Genomic DNA, 6,351 nt, shown 5'->3' with positions numbered 1-6,351 from the left:
AAAAAATATACGGAACTCAAAACCCTTGCTCTTCTTCTTCCTTCCTTCCTTACATAATGTTGCGTGCGCCGTTTGCTCTGCCTTGTTCTCGCACCTCCGCGGTTGATTGCAATCTCCACCATCACGGTTCTTTTCTTTCCTCCTCGTCTACTCTCTCCTCTGTAACTGCTGCGTGTTATTGTTGTAGATTGTTGCAACGATGGTGCCGCATTCTCACATTAATTGTTCGTGATAATTGTGGTCGAGTATTGTTGATTGCCGCATTCAATTATTGTGGATTGCCGCATTAAATTATTGTTTTGATGATGCTGACTTGTTTTGTTAATGGCTAATAATACAAACAACTATTTCAAATGTAAAACAAACACGTAGCCTTGTTTTGGTTGTTTACAGGAATTGGATTTCATGCCTTAATGCTTTATATTATGTCTAACTATGGTATAAATCGCGATTAAGTGTTTTAATCACTAACTATAGTATATTTATACAAGTTTTAATCTCTATCTTACGAACCGAAAATCATATTACTTATGGGATGTATAACAGTTTTGAAAGTATATAAACGATTATTTTAAATGAGTTTTTACGACGAGATTACAATGTGAACAATAGTTGTTTATTGTTTGTGTATTTGGGGCATTAAGAGTCTAAAAATCAGATTATTAGGAGGTTATACAAATCTGATTTTTAGTACTTTAGATGTTAATTTATGTAATCAAGAAACTGATTATATTATTATACAATGTTTAGGTACCAAGTTCGTAGAAGGGAGATTCTAGCAAGCTCGTTATCCTTAAGTTATTTTCGTACTTCAAAAAGGTACGTACTAGTCCTAGAATGTACTAGTAGTATTAGTGGCATGAGTAGGCCTTGGAATTATTGATATTTCAATGAATGTGTGGTGATGCATACACTTGAGATTATGTCGTTGTTTTTGTTTATTATAATAAGCAAGCATAATCTTTAATATTATTGTCTTTACAAGTTTTACTATTTTCAATTAGACTAAGTTTAGACGTAGTATGTTAGGAGGTCTCTCAAAACCTCCAAGCCAAGGACTAAAGGCTTAATAATGGGTGTCTTAATTGTTTGATCACTCGTCTTAAAGGAACTAAAAGAGAAGTCGTGTTTCTTATGTTGTATATCTATATTTTGTTTAAGGTCTAAACAATCGAATAACAAAGAAATTACTAAAGCACTTAAAGTGAAAGGAATGGCTTGTAAGCTCTCAGAGATAATTTCTCAAGTAGTAGTATGGGTAAAGGGATAATCTTTGTATTAGTATCCTGCACTCTTTATTATGCACTAGGGCGCTTTTACCTATAGAAATCGAGTTAACTAAGTAGTTAAACTTCCTAGAGAAGGTACATCAAGGACTCTTCTCGGGGGTATGCATACTGATTCAAGGTTTTTTTTGTACTAGAGGACGCTCTAGTAAGTTTAAAGTTACATATTCGAAGGCACGTCTAGGACTCTTCGATACTCTTATAGGATTGTTAGGTGCGGTCAAGGACGGCCTATGATCAATCTTTTATATTACAATGCCAACTCTAATTCACATAAATCAAGGTTGAGTCGGTAAGTTAGTGTCGTGTCCTGAGGTGCATTATTTAATAGTCTTGTGTGTCTAGAGCGTTTGTTACTAAATGATTATTGCCTTAGTACGTACTCAGCATTAGCTGACTTGATCTTTGTTGTTGTTGGCCATGTCTCTTTATATGATGGCCCTGCGGTGAACCATAATTTCACTTGGGATTATGGGGAGCAGCCAATCTACAGGTTTGCGAATAAGCATGCATGGGGATAGATTTTGAAGTACCTTTTTCCTTTGAATATTACGTTGGTTTTGGATTTTAATTCGTTTCAACTGTTTAACTTAACTTATTCCTTGTGTTGGAGTTTGGATTTAAGAAGGGGCCTATAGAGATCTCCACATTGTATTTGAATTATTCGTTTTAAGACTTCCGCTGTTTGTTTTCAAAGTTAGACTATAAACGGTTTTTAATTAATTATTTCATCTGCCTTATACGTTCCATTGTGGCAGTAACACCCCTATGTTTCTCTATTCTCAAATATGAGGTGTTTTAAATAGGGAGGATTATGGGGGTGTTACAAAATGGTATCAAGAGCCTAATCGCTCTTAGGGATTGACGCAGGGATCTTCATATCTCAGCGTTGGAGTTGTCGATTAAAACGGGTAATTAAAAGTTAAGTTAAAAGTTATAGGACAAGTCGTTTAATTGAAGAGAGTGTCTCTTTCTATGTGTTAACTATGTGTTCTTTGTGATCAGATTACGTGACTGGTTTTGAGTTCGGGGACGAACTCCTTTTTTTAAGGGGAGTAGAATGTAATATCCCTAATATTTTATAGTATAATTTTTTTTAAAGCTTTTGAAACTAAAGTCACTAAAGTTTTCCTAACTTTAAGTTTCGGGACGAAACTTCTTTTAAGGGGGTAGATTGTAATACCCTATATTTTTCAAATGTTAAGTTTCGGGACGAAACTTCTTTTAAGGGGGATAGATTGTAATACCACAATATTTTATGATTTTATAAAATATACTTTTAGCCAGAATAAGGTTAGAGTAGTATTTATCTATTATGAATGTTGTCCTAAATTAAATAGCCTAATTATATTTTTGAATAAAACCTATTTTAGTTTTGGTAGGACTCTTTTTACAAACATTATAAATACTCTTAAACCCTATTACTTTGTAGTTCATCCGTCGTGAGTTTAGGCATGAGTGTGTTCTTGATTGAAGAGAATATTAGTTGATCCTTGATAAAATCTTTATGTATCATAATTAGCATCATCCCTTAATGCTTCGGTTATCAAGCATGCAGACCAAATTTGTAATTCGTCGTATGTGAATCTGCGAGTTCGTGTGCTAGTGATTCTTGCTGCAAGTTTCAATTTGTTACTCGATATTAATGGAATAGGTAATCACCCGCACTGTTAACTTTGAGTTTTTAGATTATATTAATTATTGTTATATAGTCGTACTCTTATTAGCTTATTGGGTTGCAGATGTGCGAAATTATTATGTGATTTAATCTTATGTGTTTATTATGTACGATTAACATTTGCTTGTGCGTGTGTTAATTTTAATGTCTCTGGTATTCTTTTATATGATATTTTGGCGATTTCTGATTTTATACATGCGTATACATATTATATTGTTATGAGTTCTTAATAGTTTTGGTGATTATATACTATCAGTAGTAGATTAGCTCAATTATTTACGCATCTATTGAGAATTTTGGTCCATTGGGGAGTTGGTTTTGTATTGAAATTAAGATTAGTGTAGTAGTATGTTGTGGACTCATAGTTTAATGATTTGAGTTTGATCAAGAGCCACCGAGTGCCCAAAAGAATAGTTATGGTACTAGATTTATAATAACGTGGGGATCTTGTGCCAATATTGAGAAGTACATTATTTAACTTATGATAAGTACATTGATGATATTATGAGAAGAAGGATGAGAATCGTCATATTATTGGCTTGAGGCTCAACGTTATAGACCTTAGTCCTTGGCATGTTGGTAAGGAGATGATAACCATTAGTAGAGGAACAAGATACAATCTTTATTATTTTCTTTATATCTCCAAAGTGGGATTTGGTCCAAAAGTGGCCTTAACTCAGAGAGTTTCAAGTTTTTATACTTGTTGGTTTATTCATTCGAATTACCCGTGTCCGAGGCTAAGTACAGAACAACGAGCAAGGCACATATATATTGGTTTAAGAAAAGTTACTAGAGGAAGGATCATATTATTACATTTGAGGTATAAATTGAGGTTATATTTGAGAAGATCGATACTTTAGAGTATGGGGTTAGTCATACCTGTGAGGGGGTCGAAAAAGCACGAGGCTAATGCGTGACCTCGTCCCTCGTGGGTGTGACGATTCTTTTTATTCAATCAAGTGTAATTGGATTTCCTGTGAGTATACACCCAATCGACTAGTAATATAGGAGTCGCCATTCAGTTTTTAACGACAATGAGAAAAACTGACAAAACCCGGTTATCGTGACATAAAGGGAGTGCAATTATGTTTGACCACGACGGCCGTAGGTTCCCTTGTGATCCCTGGTGTGGGGATCTCTCAACATACACCCGCAAGGTAGAGATTGAGGGTTCGGGGGACTGTAACTACCGAGAGGAGTACTTCGCTCGTCGATAACTCCAGAGGCAGGATATCCTTACTAGCTCAGCATAAATAATTGAAAGGACATGCGTTGACCATTAAACTAATCTGAGTTGATTTTAGCAATCTGCAACATATAATACTAATTCGATCGTGATTATCTGATTTAAATAGCATTAAGGGACCTAGCATGATAATCCGATTTCCCAAAAATATTATATTTGTTAGGCGTGATAGAAAAATCAGATTAGGTTAGTTTAACAGTTCATAAAAAGGGCGAGGAAAGCAGTTAAATCATCGAAAAGGGACACATTACGACGCACCCTTGAGAGGTGCGTCACGGTTCTCAGAAAACTAACCACTTTGACTTTGCTATTTCTCCTTTTTATTTAACGAATCTCAACTATGGGACAGGATACGTTCTGTTCGATTTATGGATCGATTGCGACAGAACGCGTGAACAGTTTCGCAGCGAGAGGCTTAGGCTAAGCGTTGGAGTCAATACTCAGAATATAATTGTGTGTTGTTGTGTTTACGTCGAATTTAGGGGTCTATTTATAGGGAAGAGTTCGTGGAAAGATAGAATTGCAGAGTTCTAATCCATAAAGAATTAGGAAAAAACACGTACCCAGGTATTTTCAGCGCCCAGGCCTGGGCGCCGAAGATTTCGGCGCCCAGAGCCAGGCGTTGAAAATAGGGTCTGGGCTGTTTTCTTTAGTCAGATTCGGATTCCTGAAATCCGTAGAGTTTGAGACTTAACCGAGTCTTTTAGCGCGTATCAATTTTGTGACGGAATGCGTCTGGGCCCGTTACTAACTCTAGGCTCGTTAGGATTTCAATTAATACGTAACTCTTATTTCCGAATCATATTAGGAATAGGATTCTCACAGTTTTCTATCTCATTTAGGATTTATGTTGGAATGCAACACCTAATTCTGACAGGTTTCTATCTTTTATGATTTGCCACTTTTAGAAGCTACCTTTTACGGCAGTTACTATTTTTAGCAGGTTTCCATAAATAGCAGGTTTCGGGTGAAATGAAGGGGAATTGAGATTCGTTTATTTCATAGGAGATGCGTTGTCAAGTGGAGATTTACGTTTTCATCATCGAACCTTTCCCTTGCGGGAATGGGGACAAAAGTAGGTGTCTACAATACCTTTGGGATTATACGTGTAACGTAGTTTAATACTACGTTGTTTAAATGAACAAGTATTATTCTATATTGTTATGTTTTTATTACAGGTGATTACTCAGCTTTTTGCTGACGTGTGTGTTTATTTGTTATGTGTGTTTGTGGCCATGTCTTTTTCTTATGGTGGCCCTGCGACGATCCTTTTGGAATTTGTCCTCTATGGTGAGCAGTCAAGATGACTGGAGCAGATTGATCGTGAAGGATTGCAGTTAGAAGTTAAAGGAGCTCAAATATTATCGTTTAGTCTTGTATGACAGTTTAATACTTTTTAGTTTAAATAGACCACCTAGTAATCGAGTTGTAATAGTTTGATTTTTGTAAGCCTTAGCACTTGATAATGTGATCAAGTGTGGCGGTGATACCTTCGATCTAGATGTAAGCTTCCGCAATTTATTATAAAGTCTTTTATATTTCTATTTAGTTCTAGTAGTAAATCGGGGGTGTTACATTCATGGTAGTAGCCCATGGCCTTTTCTGGGACCGGATTGATCACCATGTTCTATTTTTATTCAAAAATTCCTCGATATCGCAGGTCACTGAGTTTACGGAGTCGCGCCCGTACCTCGTCTTCCTTAGTGAAGCTTCTAGCTAGACAACTCGGTCCATTGACGATTTCAATTAAAATAATATTATTGTTATAAAATTCTAGTCCAGTCTAGCTTAGTCTAGTCAAGTGTGGTCTTCAAATTAATATGTTTTGTTTGCCCTTACTTATGTTTTATTAGTATCATGTTAGGATTGTTCGTTTAATAGAATCATGTTAGAATTATTATTAATTTAGTATGTAGTACTCAACTTTTCTGATTATGTGCTTTGTTTGTGTGTGTTGATCATGGCTATGCCTTATTGATCCTGTGATGACCCATTTTGGTGAGCAGTCTCTAAGGATCAATAAGCATTGCCATCTACAGGTTTGAAGATGATGCATCATTGAGATTGGGATTAAAGAGCTTGTATTTATTTTGTCTTGCTAAGTGATTTGGGTTTTGTTAATTTGGACTTTAAACTTGTCG

At 35.7% G+C, this 6,351-nt stretch overlaps 1 long non-coding RNA gene across 1 annotated transcript; it reads left to right on the top strand.

Annotated features, from left to right (window-relative positions):
- Positions 1–5,932, top strand: LOC130469038 (uncharacterized). The gene is made up of 3 exons (XR_008929414.1): positions 1–126; positions 751–819; positions 5,509–5,932. It is a non-coding gene; the product is annotated as an uncharacterized lncRNA (long non-coding RNA).
- The last annotated feature ends 419 nt before the right edge of the window (positions 5,933–6,351 follow it).

The sequence above is a fragment of the Spinacia oleracea genome, chromosome 3 (genome assembly GCF_020520425.1).
Source record: "Spinacia oleracea cultivar Varoflay chromosome 3, BTI_SOV_V1, whole genome shotgun sequence".
Taxonomy (NCBI): Eukaryota; Viridiplantae; Streptophyta; class Magnoliopsida; order Caryophyllales; family Amaranthaceae; genus Spinacia; species Spinacia oleracea.
Note: the sequence above shows the minus strand (reverse complement) of the source record. Positions and strands in the feature narration are given on the sequence as shown.